Source organism: Ictidomys tridecemlineatus, chromosome 4, assembly GCF_052094955.1.
Source record: "Ictidomys tridecemlineatus isolate mIctTri1 chromosome 4, mIctTri1.hap1, whole genome shotgun sequence".
NCBI lineage: Eukaryota > Metazoa > Chordata > Mammalia > Rodentia > Sciuridae > Ictidomys > Ictidomys tridecemlineatus.
This window is the reverse complement of record NC_135480.1, coordinates 113094461-113113687: the sequence shown is the minus strand read 5'-3', so window position 1 is coordinate 113113687 and position 19227 is coordinate 113094461. Positions and strand designations below refer to the sequence as shown.

Below are 19227 nucleotides of genomic sequence, written 5' to 3'. Positions count from 1 at the left end.
ATAGAACCCGGAGAGGCCCCCATTCAAAAGGAAGAGATATCAAAGAAGGACGAAGAGAAACCAGATTGACCCAGCCAAAAGGCTGATTTTATGGGAAGACATGAAGAAGCTAACAACACAGGTTTCACAAATAATTCGACTTCTAGGAAAAAACAAGACCCTAGTGGTGATGGTAGCCACAGTGATTGCCCTGCTGGGCTGTCAGGTAAAGGGGAGCCAAGCAGACACTTACTGGACATATTTCCCAGATCCACCCCTGGTACACCCAGCTGTGTGGACTGGAGAATCTATTCCAGTGTTTACTAATGACTCATTTATGATGGGAGGATTTACAGATACTAATATTACTCCCAATCATGTGACTAGATTTAATTATTCTGGCTAAAGTGCCCAATTACCTTTGTGTTGGTCCCATGATAAATATGCTTGCTGTCTGAAAGTATCATTTGAGGAAAAGACAGCGACTGGAGACCTAGACTGACTAATTATTCTATTTATGGAAACTTAAAACCTTATACTAGATCAGTAATTACGATGGGACTTTCCCATAACAAACCAGTCATTTCTGCAAAACCTCCACGAATACCCCACTGTCCAAATAGTTCTACAATTGAGATTGGCACCTTTCCTAGGTGGATAGATTGTGTAAATACTTTTCATGTACAACATAAGATGTCTAAAGATAGTGGGTATATTTTAGACTGATCTCCAAAAATTGATGAGACATATACGAAAAAATTCTGCTATGACACCTGCAGGATTTGTCAGTAATATTTTGACTTACAGTGAGGATGGTATTCAAAAAGATGTTTGGTGCTTAATTGCTGCCTCAGAATTCTTATATTTTACAGACAAGCCTTTACCAAAATTTGTTGGCAAGAACTGTAAGGATAGGATCTTGCAATGGTTTACAAGCCTGTGTCCAATTCCTTACATTTTAATTATTGAAAATGTAAAAGTTAAATGGATAGATGACAGATATGTTGTTACATGTTTCAAATGTAACCTAACCAATTGTATTACTAGGTATAATGGAGGAAAAGGAGTGCTGATACTTCATCAGCCCTATTTTGTTTTATTGCCTGCTAACATTTCAGAGCCATGGTATGCTGATGCTGGTTTTCAAGTCTTGCAGCAAATTCATGCCCAGCTAGCAAGACCAAAACATGCTATTGGAATTATAATTGTTGGTGTTTTGGCACTAGTTTCTTTCATTGCATCCAGTATTTCTGCCTCCTTAATGTTGTCTCAAAATATTCAACATGCAAAATTTCTTAATAATTTAGCTCAAAATACTTCCAAGTCTCTGCGTAATCAAGTAAATATTGATGAAAGAATTGAGACTAAGTTAAATGCCTTAGAGGCGACTGTTATAGACGTAGGTAATGAACTTTCAGCTTTAAAGTTTAAGGAAAGGCTTAAATGCCTCGCAAATTATAAATATGTGTGTGTTACAGCTGCCAAGTACAATGCTTCTCTCTGGGATTGGGAGAAGGTTAAAAACCATTTGTTAGGTATTTTGCAAAATAATAATAATAGCTTGGATCTTTTGGAACTTCATCACCATATCCAAGACATTCAAAATAATAGAGCTGATTTTTCAGATCCTTCTTTGGCTAACCAAATATTGAAGGAGTTAAATGGATTTAACCCTGGTACATTATTGTATTGTTCTCTTTGCTGTTAATTCTCTTTTGTGTTGTAATTATGGGATGGCAAGTCTTAGGAACAAGAGTGCAAAAACTCGAGAGAGTGAATCACCCCCTGATTTTTAAGAGAAAAAAGGGGGATATGTGGGAAGCTGTTCTCACACGTGATTGGGCACCTCCCTGATTGGGTGTGAGGCATTCTGGCCAGCTGTGTCAGAACTTATCCCCACCCTCTTTAGGTGAGAGAGCCCATCCTTGTGGGGAGTGTGACTGACCATTGACCCTGAGACCAATCACTGACACTGACCTTGGAATGCTGTCCCCCTTGACCTTCATTGGATGGAATTTTCCCCTGAATTTTTTGTTCCCCAATAAAAGCCCACTCTCTGGCATGCTCTCCCCTCTCTCCTGCTAGTCTCTTGTGTAAATCTCGCTTACCCCACCAGATGGCTCGAGGCAGGAGCCAGGAAGGGCCGTCTCTGAACTGGGCAAGAAAAAGGTAAATTGAGTTTATGTGTCTTTATTTTGATCTCACTAGTTAACTTCTATGCTTAGGACCTCTAGTATGAAGCTAGTGTGCTGATCACGCGGCAGAGACATGAAGACAAATAGAATAGAAGACACAGAGACAAATCTACATAGATACAGTCATTTGATACTTGACAAAGATGCCAAAACGTACATTGGAGAAAAGATAACGTTTTAAAGAAATGGTGCAGGGAAAACTGGATATTCATGTATAGAAGAATGAAACTTGATCCCTCTCATGCTGCACAAAAGTCAAAATGGTTAAGACCTAGGAATTAGACAATAAACTTTGTAACTGCTAGAATAAAATGAAGATTCAACAATCCAGCATATTGACACAGGCTCCAACTTCCTTAGCAAGACTCTTAAAGTGTGAGAAATAAAATCAATAATTCATAAGGTGGAATGGCATCAATTTAAAAACTTCTGCACAGCAAAGGAAACAATTAAGAGCACAAAAAGAAAGCCTAAAGAATGGGAGAAAATCTTTGCCACCTGCTTCTCTGGGGATTAATATTTAGAATATATAAAGAAATAAAAACAACTGCTGCTGCTGCTACTACTATTACTAGTACTACTACTAACCCAATTAATAAATGAGCAAAATATCTAAACAAACACTTCTCAAAAGAAGAAATACAGGTGGACAACAAATACATTAAAAAAGTTCTACACCTTTAGCACCAGGGAGATGCAAATCAAAACTACATTGAAATTCATCTCACTCCAGTCAGAATGACAATTATCAAGAATACAAATAATAATAAACACTATTAAAATGGGGGGGAAAAGGTACACTCAAGCATTTTTTGTGAGACTGCAATTAGTAGTCACTCGGGAAAGAAGTGTGGATGTTTCTAAAAAAAAAAAAAAAAAACGGGAATGGAACCGCCAAATGACCCAGCTATTTCATACCTTGGTATATATTCAAAATATCTAAAATCAGCGTACTATAGGGATGCAATTATATCAATCTTTATAGCAGTGCAATTCACAATAGCCAAGTTATGGAATCAGCCCAGATGCTAGTCAACAGATGAATGGATAAAGACAAAGTTGTATATAAACGCAATGGAGTTTTACTCCACCATAAAGAAGAGTGCAATTATAGCATTTGCCAGTAAATGAATGAAACTGGAGATTATCATGCTAAGTTAAATAAGTCAGACCCAGAAAATCAAGAGTTAAATGTTTCTCTCATATGCGGAAGCTAGACCAAAATAAGAAAAAAAAAAAAAAACAAAGTAGGGGGAATTCCATGAAAATAGAAGAGATATCAGTGGAGTAGAGGAAGGGGTGAGGGGGAGGGAGGAAGGATAGGAAAAGGAGGAATGGTAGAATGAAACTGACAAAATTATCCTAGGAACACATGTGAAAACACCACAGTGAATTTCATCTTTATTTAAATTTATAATGCACCAATTGAAAAAATTATGAACAAAATAAAAGACAGACAAGCAGAATAGAGGAAAGGGAACAGGCAGAAGGAAGGGGAACAGGAAAGGGGGAAGTGCTGGGGAATGAATTGAGCAAAAATTATATTCTATTCTTAAAAAATTATATTCCATGCTTGTATAATTATGTCAAAATATACCCCCAATATTATGTATATCTATAATGCACTAATAAAAAAATTTTAAAAAGATCAAGATATGGGAGGTTTAATAACTAGTGAGGTGCCCAATTCTTTTTCAAGATGATGCTTGGTTGCTGTGTCTTCCAGAGGAAAGGACGCTGTAACCTCACATGTGGAAGGGAAGGATGGGGAAAAGAGATGAATTCCCTTCATCAAGCCCTTTTATAAAAGCATCTAATCCCATTCATGGAGGCAGAGTCTTCATGACTCAATGACCAACTAAAGATCACACCTCTTTTTGTTTTGAGATGCAATCTTGCTATGTTGTCCAGGCTGGTCTTGTGGGCTTAAGTGATCCTTCTGCCTCAGCTTCGGGGGTAGCTGGGAATGCAAGTCTGTATCACACCTGCCACACCTCCTAATACTGTTGCATTAGGGATTAAGTTTTGGCACAAACTTTGGAAGAGATACAAAACATTCAGAGTGTATCCTCCTGTTCAATTGTTGTTAGTTATCCAAATTGTTGGATTACAACTATTTATAGTACTATTTTATATTACTTGTTATACATGCAGAATCAATCATAACATCTCCATTTTCATTTCTGAGTTTAGGAATTTGAGTCTTCTTTCTTTTTTTTCTTGGTCAATCTAAATTTTGTCAATTTTATTAATCTTTTTCAAAGAACTAGCTTTTGGTTTTGTTGATTTTCTCGAATGTTTTTCTTTTCTCTGTTTTATTTATTTCTAATCTTTATTATTTCCTTCTCTCTGCTAGTCTGGAGTTCTTTTTCTTCTAGTTTCTTGAGTTGTGAAGTTAAATGTTTGGCTTGCAATCTTTAAAAAAAAATCTAAGTGTTTTCAGCTACAAAATTATATCCCAGGCCTGCTTTTGATCCATTCCATAAGTTTTGGTATGTTGGGTTCTCACTTTCATCATCTTTAGGAATTTTCTAATTTCACTTGCTCTTTATTTGTTTTAACCATGCAACAATTTTTTTTGCATGTGTAGGTTTAAAAAATTATTTCTCCAATCTTTCCATATATAGTCAAAAATAAATGTGCTACTTACCACTTTGGAACTTACAAACTTGATCTTTGCCTAGAGACAGGGAAATTATTCCACAAACATTCTTAACTTGGAGATCAATTCATCTGCTGACCTCCAAGAACAAGACATGAATATGACAGAGATCTTCCTGCATCTGCCCTTCACTAACCAGCATTTGATAACTCTTCTTCAGGCCCATCTTGGCAGCATATTTCTTACCAATAATGATTAAATGTTTAAGAAAACTTGCATCATCTTTTTCTTCTGCAGAAATCTAGGATATATGCTTTTGGGGTATCACCAGAAAATATGTTGGTGCTTTAGGCTAAATGTCATGGAAAACAAGGCACTGGTCATCCTTAAAAATGATTTGGCTGGGATTGCCTTGTGGATGATCTTCACAAAGATCATGTTACCACCAAGATTGATGACCTGTGCCTCAGTGATCTCCTCTGTCTTCTCAGCCTTCTTCCTGTACTGAGGCCGTGAGAGAAGTCTAGAGGTAGCAGGAACCAGGAAGCAAGCAGAGAGTGAAAATCTCTTTTTCTTTCTTTCATACATTATGATTATATAAACATGTTTTAATTTCTTTTTTTACAAATTTGTGTTTTTTTTCATGTTTTCCTTCTTTGTTTCTAACTTCATTCTATTGTTATCAGAGAACCTTTTATGATATCTACCTTTTAAAATTTCCTGAGATTTGATTTGTGTGCTAACATATAGTTCTACCCTGGAGAATGTCCCATTTGCACTTGAGAAGAATGTATGTTCTGTTGTTTTTGAATGGAATGTTTTATATATATATATATATATATATATATATATATATATATATACATACGTACACCTGTCAGATCTTCTGGTATATATTTTCTTTCATTTTTGTTTGTTCACTTGTTATACAATAATGAGGTCATACTGCACACATGTTTTCTTAATTTCCCTTTTATGTGTTATGTGTATAAGGATAAAAGGAAGGCATAGAAAACAACCTTGGTTACTCCATTGGCGTGACAGTAGACAGAAAGAGGGCCGGGGAAAGACAGTTCTTTTTAGAAGTGTGTTACTTCTTCTTCTTTTTTTTTTTTTAAGTGTGTTACTTCTGAAGTGAGAGCGAGGGTGAGGGAATCCAGGTTGATGGTAGATGAGGGCTATCCCAATCATAGAATGGAGACCGCAGTTTGTTCCATTAATCTCTTACATGGAGTCCTTGTAGAAACTGGGTCTAGCTACTACACTGCAGGAAGCTCTGTGGTGGAGTTAACAGAATAAAAGCATGAAGAGCTTGAAGTGAACAGCAGTCATTGCCTTTTGTGTGACACTCCAGCATCTTCTCTGTCCCATTTCTAATTTCTAATCAGTTTTTACAGGCTTTGTCCAGGTACAGAGAGCACTTTCTGTCTGTTTGAGCTGAAGATCCCTTGCTTCCTGCCCTGAGACTTCTCTAAAGCTGTGTAGAGTGCAGAAACTTGGTTGGAACCCACTCAAGGGTTATCCTGTACAATTGGGAATTTGGGGGGATTTGGCTACTACTTCTTACCAATCAAGATTAACCTATCAGGTTAATCTTGATTGGTAAGAAGTAGTAGCCAAAGGACAAATGCTTCAACCTTTTGTCTTCCTTGACAGAGAATTTTGAATATGTTTTTAAAAGCTCCTCAAAAAGTATTAGAAAAAATGAAAACAGTCCTGGTGATCAGCTTGTTCCTCCTCCTGCTGACACTCCCCACATTACTTGCCTTCCCCAATATACTACCTACACATAATCACTGTCTCAGTCTCTGAGTTAAGGAAACCTCGGTAAAGACAGGAGTTTGTCAAGAAAGTCCAGGAGCTAGCACGAAGGGACATTCTGTCTAAAGATGGAACAATTTGAAAATTCAACAAAATGCCGACAATTTATGGGAACATACTGAATACATAGAAAGCCATCAGTTCATAATGGTATTCAAAATAGAAAATAATTATTAACAAAACAAAACTAATTAGACATTTTTGGAAGTTGCTGGGGCCCCAAATTATTTGTTTAAAAATTAGTTATTAGGGAAAAGAACTAGGAACATATTTTGACTTTCTTATATGAACTGTGTATCAGGAAAATGAAATAGTCTCAGAGGATAAGGGAGAGTTTTTATTTATAGAAGAATTCTAACTAATAAATGCTTAATAAATGATAGAATTAGAAAATTCCAATTCAAGGAATTGATTCAGGCAATTAGTAAGTCAACAAAAAATGTGAAAGATTTCTGCACTGAATTTTCTAAAATAATATTGAGAAAGTTTAAAGAAGTTGTACACAAAGAAGGAATATGTTATGTTCATGTATTGAAAGACTCAGTATGGTAACAATGTTCATATTTTACAAACTATGTATAGATGCAATGCAATATCAATCAATTAGCAGAGGATTTGTGTGTGTGTGTGTGTGTGTGTGTGTGTGTGTGTGTGTGTGTGTGTGAGCCACAGTCCAGCTGCAGCAAAATAACTGGGGGTGGGGGAGGGTGGGGTGACGAGCAACTTGTGTACATTGATACAGCAGGAGTGGGAGCCGTTTATTGTAGGACAGGAGGGGTATATATACATTACACACAGCTTATCTTAATTAACATAAACTAGATACAGCAGTCAACCAATAAGGAATCTCTACACTTAATGGCTCGCTGGCATTACTTCACAAACCACTCCCTCTGGCAAAATACCAGGTGCCATCTTGACTTGTTTACAGACCCTAACGTGTGTGTAAGAGATAAACAATAACACAACTTTATGACAAATATGAAAGTGTAAGAGGGGTAAGAATGGCTAAAGTAGACTCATCAACACCTTTATGAACTCACAGTAATAGAGGTAATGTGGGAATTGGCACAAGAATAGACCAATTAACAAACTAAAAGAAAACTTAGAAAAAATAATCCAGAAAGTGACTGTTGGCCCACATCCTTGTCTGCATTTGTTGTTGTCAATGTTTTGGATCTTAACTATTCTAATAAGAGTTCAAAGATATCTCATTGTTATCTTAATTTGCATTTTCCTGAGGACATACTAGAGCATCTGTTTACAAAATTATTTGGCACTTATCTACCTTTGATGAGGAATCTGTCAAGGTGTTTGGCCTACTTAAATAATTAGACTAGAGCTGGGGGATGTAGGTTAGTGGTAGTGCACTTGCCTAGCATATGTGAACTGTGAGTTCAGTTCCCAGTACTTATTGTTGAGTTTTAAGAATTCCTTGGATATTTTTGATAACAGTTTTTAAAAATGAGTTATGTCTTTTGCAAATGTTTTCTCATTGCCTATGGCTTGACCTTTGATTCTTTTGACAACATCTTTTGCAGAGCAGAAAAATTTTATTTGGCTAGCCACAGTGATGCACACCTGCAATTCCAGTGACTCAGGAGGTTGAGAATGGAAGATCTCAAGTCAAGGCTTGTCTCTGCAACTTAATGAGACCTTAGCAATTAAGCAAGAGCCTGTCTCAAAATAAAAAATTAAAAGGGCTGGGTAGAAAAAAAGGCCTGGGTAGAGCACATCTGGTTCAATCCCCAGTAAAAAAAATAATTTAAAAATTTTCTTTTCAGTACTTGTGTTTGAACTCAGGGGGACTCTACCACTGAGTTACATCTCTACTCCTTATTTTTTGAGATAGGTTCTTGCTAAATTGCTCAGGCTAGCCTCAAATGTGGTATCCAACTCAGCCTCCTGAGTTGCTGGAAGTTCAGGTGTGCACTACTGTGCCTGGCAGAAAAATGTACCCATCAGCAGATATTTTGTAATACAGACTAAGACATCCAGCTAACTACCAGTGAAGTGTAACAACTGTGTTGCTACTTTGTTCTCAGTATTATCCATAATCTGCATATTACTAGTGTTATTCAGATTTTTGTTGTTTTGACCAAAATACCTAAGGTTATGGTTTAAATGTGATATCTCCCAAAAGCTAATATGTGAGACAGTGAAGAAGGTTCAGAGGAGAAATGATTGGGTTGTAAGTATCTTAAACCAATCAGTGAATTAATCCTCTGATAGGGATTAAGTGAATGGTAACTAAAGTGGTAGTGGGGGACTGGAGGAGGTGGGAATTGGGGCATGGCTTGGGGGTATATTTTTGTATCTGGCAACTGGAGACCTATCTGTTTGCTGTCTAATCACCATGTGAGCTTCTTCCCTACACCATATTCTTTCACCATGATGTTCAGCCTCAACTGGAGCCCTGAGGAATGAAGCCTGCAGTATATGGACTGAGACTTCTGAAACTGTGAGCCTCCAAATAGACTTTTTTCCTCTACAATTTCTCTGGTCAGATCCTTTAGTCACAGAGGTGAAAAAGCTGACTAAAACAGAAATTGGCACTGAGAAGTGGGGTCATTGCTGTGACTAACCTGACCATATGGTTCATGTGTTTTTGGAATTGGTGGGAAGGATTTTGAGATGCTTAGTAGTGCAAGCTGGAAATGCCTTAAATTGTTGTAAATGGAGATTAATGGCCTATTCTGGTGGGAGCTCAGAAGATCAGAATGCCAATAGGAGGGCGGACAGTGAAGACAGGGCTCAAGAGGGTTTAGAGGAAAAGGAGGGCACTATTGGTAACTGGACTAGAGGTCATTCATTTTATGTTCTGGCTGAGAAGTTGTCTGCATTTTGCCTGTGTTCTGAGACTTGCTGTGAGGCTGATTTAAGAAGTTATGGATTGGTACCAGGGCTGTAGGTCAGTGGTAGAGTGCTTGCCTAGCACTCTGTGAGACAATATGTAAGACAATGTGTGAGATATTGGGTTCAATCCTCAGCACTGCTTAAAAATAAATAAAATAAAGGCATGCTGTCCTTACACAACTATAAAAAAAATAGGGAAAAAAGTGATGGACTATTTAATCTGGCAGAAGAAATGCCTAGGCAGCATAGCATTCAGGTAGTGGCATGGATATTGCTGGTGGCTTTTAGTCAAGTTTATTGTGATATCCAGGAGCAGAAAGTAGAGCAGGAAGATTTGAAAAACTTGGATTTGAAAGGTGGGATTAAAACTGTGGCTAAGGAAGTTGCAGTTGTTAAAGATTTACTTACCACAAGAAATGCTAAAGACGTTGCCTAGAAACAATGAAAAAGATGGCTTGGGGACATCTCAGGAGCTGTCAAGACCACACCCATCTCAGGCTCAAGGGAGTAAAAGTTTTCTTGAGACCAGTGGGATACCCTGCTTGCACAAGGGGCCCTAGGAAGTTTTTTCAATGTGCTCAACCACCCACACATTCAGAGGCAGCTAGGGTCCCTGGAAGCTTGGTTACTGCTTGAGATAGTGGCAGATCTTGGCATCTACCACAGGGTGCTGGTTCTGCAGGAATACAGTATGCTGGAGTTAGGGCATCATGGAGGCTTCCACCAAGATTTCAAAGGAAGGTCTTGGAAACCAGGCAAAGTGCAGCAGGGTTGGAGTCCCTGTGGGCATGCCCTGAGAAGATAAGGTGTGGAGATTTGAGGAGGAAGCCAAAGCTGCAGTGGAGACTCCCAAGATTAAGAAATGCCAGTAACATGGGACATCATCCTAGAAAAGCTGCAGGAATTGAGCAAAGACAAGCCAACACAAAGGCCACTTGGGCTGCAACCAACAAGGCCACAGGGCAGAGCTACTCAAGCTCTTTGGAGAGAATATCACAATGCCATGTGCCTCAGATGCCAGACTTAGAGCTACAGGACTTATTTCCCCAGCTAGATTTCAGTCTTATTTTGGTCCTATTCCTTCTTTCTATGCCCCTAGTTTTGTGAATGGAAATTTTAACTCCATACCATTATATATTGGATACTTGTAATTTACCTTTAATTTTACAGGATCTCACAATTTGAGATTGCCTTGAGCCTCAGAGAACACTTTGGAGTTAACTTTGGACAATCTTGAAACTGTTGAGACCATGGGGACCCTTGGGAATGGACTAAACATATTTTGCCTTATCAGATGAATGTGAGCTTTTGGGGTCCAGCAGCAGAATATTATGGTTTGGACATGAGCTATCCCCAAAAGCTCATGTGTGAGACAATGCAAGAAGGTTCAAAGGAGAAATGATTGGTTTGTTGTTGAGAGCCACAGCCAAAGGGGCCCCAGCAAACTTCCAGCTGCCAGCAAGCTTCAGACTGCCCCAGCAACATCTAGCTGATTGGCTCCTCTGCGGTGATGTTCATTGGGCTGTTTCCCTGCCCTTCAGACTGCCAGCTGATGATTGGCTCACAGCGGCCCCAGCAACATCTAGCTGATTGGCTCCTCCACGGAGCTGCTCATTGGGTGACTTCTTTGGCTCTGCCCATGCAACCCAGCCAATCGGCCTCAGGAGCAGGAGGATTGTGGGAGGTGGAGAGGCTGGTGTGGGAGAGAGAGGCTTGTGGAAGCCGGTGGTGGCAGTTGGGCTCTGAGGGTTTTTCCCTGAGGAGCTGTTTTGTTTGGCGTTTGTAGTTCTAAAAATAAAGTTAGTTTCTTTTTGACAAGTGGCTCCTGATTTGTGCCAAGCCAGACTTCGGCAGTTTGTGACAGCATTAACCCAATCAGTGAATTAATCCCATGGTGGGGTTCATTGAGTGGTAACTGAAATGGTAGGGTGTGGCTGGAGGAGGTGGGAATTTGGGCATGGCTTGGGGGGTATAATTTGTATTTGGCAAGTGGAGACCCCTCTCTCTGCTTTGTAATCACAATTTGAGCTGCTTCCCTCTGTCACATTCTTTTCTTCCACCCTGATATTCTGCCTCACCTCGAGCCCTGAGGAATGGAGACAGCCTTCCATGGACTAAGACTTCTGAAACTGTGAGCCTCCAAATAAACTTTCCTCTTTTACAATTGTTCCGGTCAGATCTTTGAGTCACAAGAGCAAAAAGCTGACCAAAACACCTGACAAGGACAACTTAGAGGAAGGAAGTTTTCTTTTGACTCATGGCTTCAGAAGATTCCATCCATTGTCAGCCAACTCCATTGTTTCATTTAGGCCTGAGGTGTTATCATGGTGGAAAGGAATGGTGGAGAAAGTATCTCAGCTCATTGCAGCCAGGAACCAGAGAGAAAAGAGGGGAGGCAAGAAGGGAGAGGGACGGAGACAAAGGAAAGGGCAGAGAAGATAAATTCTTGCAGGGCATGTCACCAGTGACCTATTTCCTTCAACTAGGTCCCACCTCCCAGAAGTCCATTCAGCTATGAATGGATAAATGCACTGGTGAGGTCAGAGCCCTCGTGATCTAACCATTGCCTAAAAAGTCCACTTCTGAACTTTTTTTTTTTTTTTTTTTTTGGTACTGCATATCAAACTCAAGGACATTTTTACCATTGAGCTACTTGCTCAGGCTGGTCTTGAACTTGCAATCCTCCTGCTTCAGCTCTCTGAATCAGAGTCACTGGGATTATAGGCATGCACCGCTGTGCCTGGACCCACCTCTTAACCTTGTGGCATTGGGAACCATGCTTTTAACACATGAGATTTAGGGGGACATTCCAGATCCAAACCATAACAGAAGCCTTTTGCCAACTGGCCAGTAAATGATTCAAACTCCATCTTACCTTCTGCCTTCTCAGACCTCTCCTGGTTCCAATTGCTATGGGTTAGGTTTCCCAGGAAGTAGATCCTCAGATGGATAATGGCCTTCGAGAAGACAGGGAATTCTTTTTATAGAAACACCTGTGGGACTAGGGACAGATGCAAAATGAAGCAGGGAAGAATCTGCAACCCTGTGAGGATCACTGAAGCTTTGCTATTCAGAGTTGTCCTGAATTGAGGTGACAAGACTAGAAATTAATAGCTATGTCTCAAATAGTCATTAGATATATTCTACTCCTGGGAAAGGAGCATATTGGCAAGGAAGCTCTCTTTCACTGAGGGAAATTTCTGGAAAGGATTGTCAAGGAGCTAGGGGGCATATACACCTCAGTGGGGGATTCTGGTGGTACAGTATAGTGACAATAATAATTGCCTAGGAAGCCACTCAAGAATGGCCATTGCATCATTTGCCTGTAGCCCCCAAATGGTGATATCTTCATTGTCCCCAGTTAGGAAAATGAATAAATAACCCATGTTTTAATTTAAAATGGAATGAAAATGAAAGCTCCAGATCTTCATGTGTCAACATGAATCAATCTCTCTCTCTCTCTCTCTCTCTCTCTCTCTCTCTCTCTTTTGCCATTCCTTCTTTGGAATGTTACTTTTTTTTTTAGAATTTTAATATTTATTTTAGTTTTCGGCAGACACAACATCTTTGTTTGTATTGAAAGGGTAAAGTTTCTAAGCTGGAAGGCTTGAATTAACGCCAGACCCTTACAGTATGTAGTGCTGAGGATGGAACCCGGGCTGCATGTATGCCAGTGATAAACCCAACCTGATCTTTTATTAAAATTGGGAGCCATCTTGCCACAAAGCCATGAAAAGCTAATTTCGGCTTTACTATAAATTACTGCAAATTCTGAACCTGCTTGGAATGCCTGCCCGTGCCTTGAACTCACCCATGCCTGGCTCTCTGACCAGATAGCAGTCCTCTCTGAAACTTTAGTGACACCTCATAAATATTGGCCTTCCCTGGCCAGACAACGACCCTCTCTGAGGCTCTAATGGTCCTCATAAATTCTGATGTTGGGGCCAGCAAAAAATGTAAACTACCATTAGTGTGATGCTTGTCAGAGTTCTGTTATCTGTAACCCCCCTTTGTGTAACTTTCTGGGCTATAAAGCTGGGCTGTAGGAAAGCTGGGGCTGCTGTCTTGTTCCCACCGTTTTGGGAGGAAAAGGCAGTCCGGCCGGTCGAAATAATAAGCTTGCTTTAATTTGAATTTAATTGGAGTCAGTGGTCTTTTCTTTCGTCCTGGTCTAACACCAGGTGAGCGTGCTACCGCTTGAGCCACATCCCCAGCCCTATGAATCAATCTCAAAAGTGATGAATGTTAAAAGTGCAGATTTACAGTATAATGCAAATATATAAACATAAAATATATGAACTGTTGGGAGCCAGCAACCGCACCCTGAATATGGCGCTGGTCTTTGCTTCCGCTTCGTTAGCGGTTAGAGTTGTTAGAAGTAAACAACTCCTTGTAAGGCTGTGGGGCTGGGCTCTGGCCTGCTTCCGCTGCGCTGTACTTATTAGACTTCTCCACGTGGTGCTAGTTCATTGGCGGGGCTGGGTACTTAAGCTAGGGCAGACCCACCGCTCGCTCTCTTGTTCCTGTTTTCTCATCATGATTCAAAGGTCCTGTGTAAACTGCTGAAAGAAGAATCCTGTGTCGTGTTTCCCTTGCCGGCGAGGGGTCGCGACAATGAACTTATAAACACATACATACACAATGAAAGTACAAAATAATGTGTGAGAATAATAAATAGAATGATTTATTCATTTAACTATTTTTAAAATAATAGAAAATAAGAATCTATTCAAAAGAACAACAAAATATTATTTAAAAAACCTAGAGATTACTAGGCTTCTAGATTACTAGATTACTACATATTTGTAGAGAAAAATTTAACCCCATATCTTAGACTTTAAAAGCAGATTTAAGTGGAGAGATAACCCTATGTTTATAGATAAGATGATTTAAGATTATAATGATGACCATTATCTCCAAATTAATTCATAAACACCAGTGCAATTCCAATCACCATTTTAGAATTGCTAGATTGACTTTGAGGAAAACAAATCCATTAAAAAATTTACATGAAGAGCAAAGTTCCAAAAATAAAACTAGACAATTCTTTGGGAAAAAAGTACAAAGCTGACAAGAGGGAGGCAAGTGGATGAGATTCTTGGCTGGTGAAGCTTAGAGCTCATGAAATTCCATCCATAAAAACTTGTGATAAAGCTAGGCTGAGCTGTCAAAAACAACCATTTCTAAAACTCTGGAAGCTGCCTAAAGGCATATAACCAATTTAGAACTGGATATGAATAAAAACTGAACTTTAGGCAAAAGCAGTGGGGTCTCCTGCAATATTTTCTGGGGGTACTTCTATTTCCCTTCCCTCACCTCTTTGGAGTGGGAATTTCTACCAGAGTGTGCCAGCTATGAAAACACACAGCTTGGGGCTGGGGATGTGGCTCAAGCGGTAGCGCGCTTGCCTGGTATGCGTGCGACCCGGGTTCGATCCTCAGCACCACATACCAACAAAGATGTTGTGTCCGCCGAGAACTGAAAAATAAATATTAAAAATTCTCTCTCTCTCTCTCTCTCTCTCTCTCACTCTCTCTTAAAAAAAAAACACACAGCTTCATTGCCAGAGAGGACTCAACTTTTAATGAAACATGGAAAAACCCATCCTCAGCAATCCCCAAGTTGCTGAGCTTGGGGGTAACCAGTATCTTAGCTATCTCCAATTTACAGACCTTGTTGGTACAAGCAATGAACTGGAGACTGATCAAAAGTTTAATATGATTTGGAATATGAGACAGGCATTGGGCCTTGATAAATTCTCCACATAGATGCATTGGCTAGACTGGAAAGGACCCAAACTATCCACACCAAAAGCATGATCTATGAAAGAAAAACTTGGACTTTATAAAAAATAAAAACTCAAAATATGTCATTAATAAAGTGAAAATGCTGTACAAGGTATATACTAGGAGAAACTATATTTAAGTTGAATGTCTTAAAATGTCTTGTATCTATAATATATATATAAAGAATTCTTGTGGTGAAGTTGTTCATCTTTATAAATTTACTAACACTCATTAAATTGTATACTTACAATGGGTGAACTGATATGTATGTTATGCCTCATTAAACATATTGAAAATGATGACTAGCAATGTTAAGGTATGGAAAAGTATAGGTGAAGTTGGGTGATGGCTATTTAAAGTTCATTTTGCACCTTTATTTATTTATTTATTTTTGGTACTGGGAATTGAACCCAAGTTGTGCTTTACTATTGAGCTACATCCCCACCCCTTTTCATTTTTTACTTTGGTACAAGATCTCACTAAGTTGCCCAAGCTGTCCTGGAAATTGCAATCCTCCCACCTTAGCCTTGCTGAGAGCCACAGCCGAGTGGCATTTTTGCCAGAAGGGAGTGGTTGAGAGGTGACACCAGCGAGCCATTGAGATGATGATGGTTATGTTGATCTGTGTATTCAATTGTATATTAGACCCCTGCTGTCCGCTTCCAGCACCCCGCTACTTTGGCTACTTTGGAGTTCTCTCGTTTGTTGGGGAAGTTCTGGAGGAGGGATTTCCGGTTGGTGGTGTTCCTGGAAGGGCTGTGTGGGTGGGTGGGTGGCGTTCGCGGGAGTTCGGCAATAAAGGAGTTCCTGTTTTGAACCTACAAGTGCCTCATGGCGGCTTGGTTATTTTGTGCCCAGCTAGACTGAGGCATAGCCTCCTGAGTTGCTGGGTTTATGGGTGTATCCCACTAAGTCTGTCCATTTTACACTTTAACTTCTGTGCATTAACAATTTTTGATCATAAAATGTTTTTAAAAGTTGGGTGATAGCCTTATTACATATGAAAAAAGTTGGAGGTTTTATACTGCTTGATTTTAAAGTTTAATATAATAATCAAGACAGTATGAAACTGGTTTAAGGATAGGCCTATGGCTCAGTGGAACAGAACTGGGAGTCCAGAAATGAATCCTAATGTTAACAGTCAACTTATTTTAGACCAAGGCAATTCAATGGGGATTAACAAACAGCCTAATGGAACAGAATAGAGAGTTCAGTGCTAGACCCATCTCTTTGTAGACACTTGCTATGGTAAAGGTGATACCACAAATCAATTCTCAGTAGACTACACTGGAAAAATGAACCATGTTTAGGAAAGTAAAAACTGAATTCCTTACTAGAGTGACTGAATCACGTACAGCTAGAAGAATGAGAAATTGTGCTCCATTTATGTACTAAATGTCAAAATGCATTCTACTATAAAGTAAATTAAAAAGACATCCCCCACCAAAAAAAAAAACAACCCAAAACCAAACCAAAACAAAACACAACTGGATTCCTACTATGCCCCTACCTTATTTATAGAGGTAGATTTCAGGTGGGTTAAAGGTGTAAAGGTACATATTTTAAAAAGCTTATATGAGGATATCTTTGTGACTATTTAAGATCTCAAATACATAAAACATATGGAAAAAAAGTTTTGTTTGTATCAAATTATAGGCTTCTGTTAGACTAAGAATCCCATAGTTAAGGTCAATACACAGATGATAGGTTGGGAGAATATATTTGCAATATCTAAGATTGATTAGAGAATAATGCTGGAATGTACGAGCAACTCTTGTGAATCAACAATGAGAAACATGATGGAAAACTTGATACATGATATAAACAGGAAATTTCCAAATAAGGAAACCAAATGAAAATTATGTAGAGGTACTAGAAATTAGAAAAATGTATAGTGTATTAAGATACTAGACATTGGTTTAAAAAAATTAAAAGTTTGATAATACCAAATATAAAGATATAAGAAAAATAGGACCCTCCTGCATTGTTGGGAGAATTTTGACTGGTATAATTTTCTTTGAAGAGTAAGTTAAATTACTTAAATTTAAATCAAGTATTAATATATTCTAGGGTATTCCTACACAAGTCCACAATAGGTCTGGGAATGTCAAGTGCCTCTACCTGGGATCAAATGGTGATTGCACTTCTGTTTACAGTTACAGAAAGAGTGGAAGAAAGATGGCTTAGTTACAACTGTGCAGTTGAATTTATTATCTTTAATATTTTATTTCCTAGCCTCTGTATTAGTCAGAGGCAGGATATAGTACAAAGGTAAAAATCATGAACTCTGGCAGGTAGATTATTCTTAAATCTTCCAGTTATAAGCTGTGTGACAGTACAAACTTCTACACATCTCAGTTTCTCCATCTGTAAAATGGAAATGATAATAATATCTATCACATAGGGCTGATGTGATAATCAAAATGTATGCACTTTATATGAGAATATATCCATATTTACATGGCACCTACTGTGCTTGGCACAGAGCAAGAATATTACAAATGTTCCCTGTTAGATATAAAGTAAAAGTTTCAAAACATTCATATATATTTAAAAATAAATATTCATACATTAGTGTATATATATGCTGTTTTTGAATTTTTGTATTTGAAATGTGTTCATTAGAAATAGAGGAATATAATTATCAATGAGAAGGGAGGAATAAACAATTGAATGCAGGAAGAATAGAAAGAAGTTGAGAATGAAGCAGAAGGCCAGGAGTGGTGGTGGTACATGCCTATGATCCCAGTGACTCAGGAGGCTTGCTCACTCAGTGAGGCAGGAGGATTGCAAGTTTGAGACCAGCCTCAGCAACTTAGTGAGACATTGTCTCAAAATTAAAAAACAAACAAACAAACAAACATAAAAAATGGTCTGGGAATGTAAAGTGCCCCTGTCTGGATTCAATCCCCAGTACCAAGTTTAAAAAAAAAAAAAGAGGGTATAATTTGATGTTTTAAATATTAGAGGATTCAGAGAAAATAATGTACCAGTCTGGCTTTTGTTTTTATTTCTTCTTAAAATTTCTTTGGTTTATTAGTACCAAGAAACAGAGAAAGGAAATCTGCCAATTCTGTAAGTTTTAAGGCAATACCTGTTGTTAAAAGCCTTGATGAGGCAAGAGTGTGAAATGTTGGCTAAAACACAGATAGTGGACATTCTTTGTGTTCCCCTGGAATGGAGAATGGAAGAGGTGTTCTAGGTGTCAAACAAGATACAGCATTTTTCATCAACAAACTTGCTGAACTTCAAAATTACATTTTTTTCTTTGTAAATGTTGAGAAGCTACATTGACATTATTCAACAAGCAATTAAAATCATTCAAGTTACTGCCCTCCTTCCCCAAAAAGGATAAGGTAAATTTCCAACTCCAATTATAATCAAAGCAAATCAGGAAGCTATTAAGCTATGTATCATAAGGAATCAAGCAGTAAAAATTAGACCAGACAGATGATGTAATGAACATGTGCTAAGCAAAGTTAATCCAGCAACCACTATAGGAACTTCCTCTGAATAGGTATTAGTTGAAGAGATCAACGGTACCAGTATCAATGTTGTTACTAAAGTCGTCGCCTGTGTGGTCATATCAGTGGGATAAAGTGCAGATTTAAGATATATATAATTTTGTGATACCATCAATGAAAAAGAAGTCTCTCCCTATATTTATATTATTTATTTAATTTTCTTGCCTTATAGCATTAGTGAGATATATTCCAAAATAATGTAAAATACTAGTGGTGATAGCCATTCTAGTCTTCCTTTAACTGGTGTTAATATGGTAGAATTTTCCCCACCATTTTCTTTTAACATGATTGTGTCTTTGTGTTCAAGATGGATTTCTTGAGCAGCTTATTCTGCTCCTGCTCTTGTATATCTTGGTTGGTGACAGCTCAGGGGTCCTAGAGCAGCACATACCCTTCTGTCTGATCCATGTTGCCAGCACACTTGCAGCATGCCTAGCACACTCCTGGTGAAAACCCAGCTAGTG

The 19227-nt window shown here is 38.6% G+C and overlaps 1 pseudogene; it reads right to left on the bottom strand.

Moving 5' to 3' along the window:
* Positions 1-4898: 4898 nt before the first annotated feature.
* LOC101972397 (adenosine 5'-monophosphoramidase HINT1 pseudogene) lies at positions 4899-19171 on the bottom strand (annotated as a pseudogene).
* Positions 19172-19227: the final 56 nt, after the last annotated feature.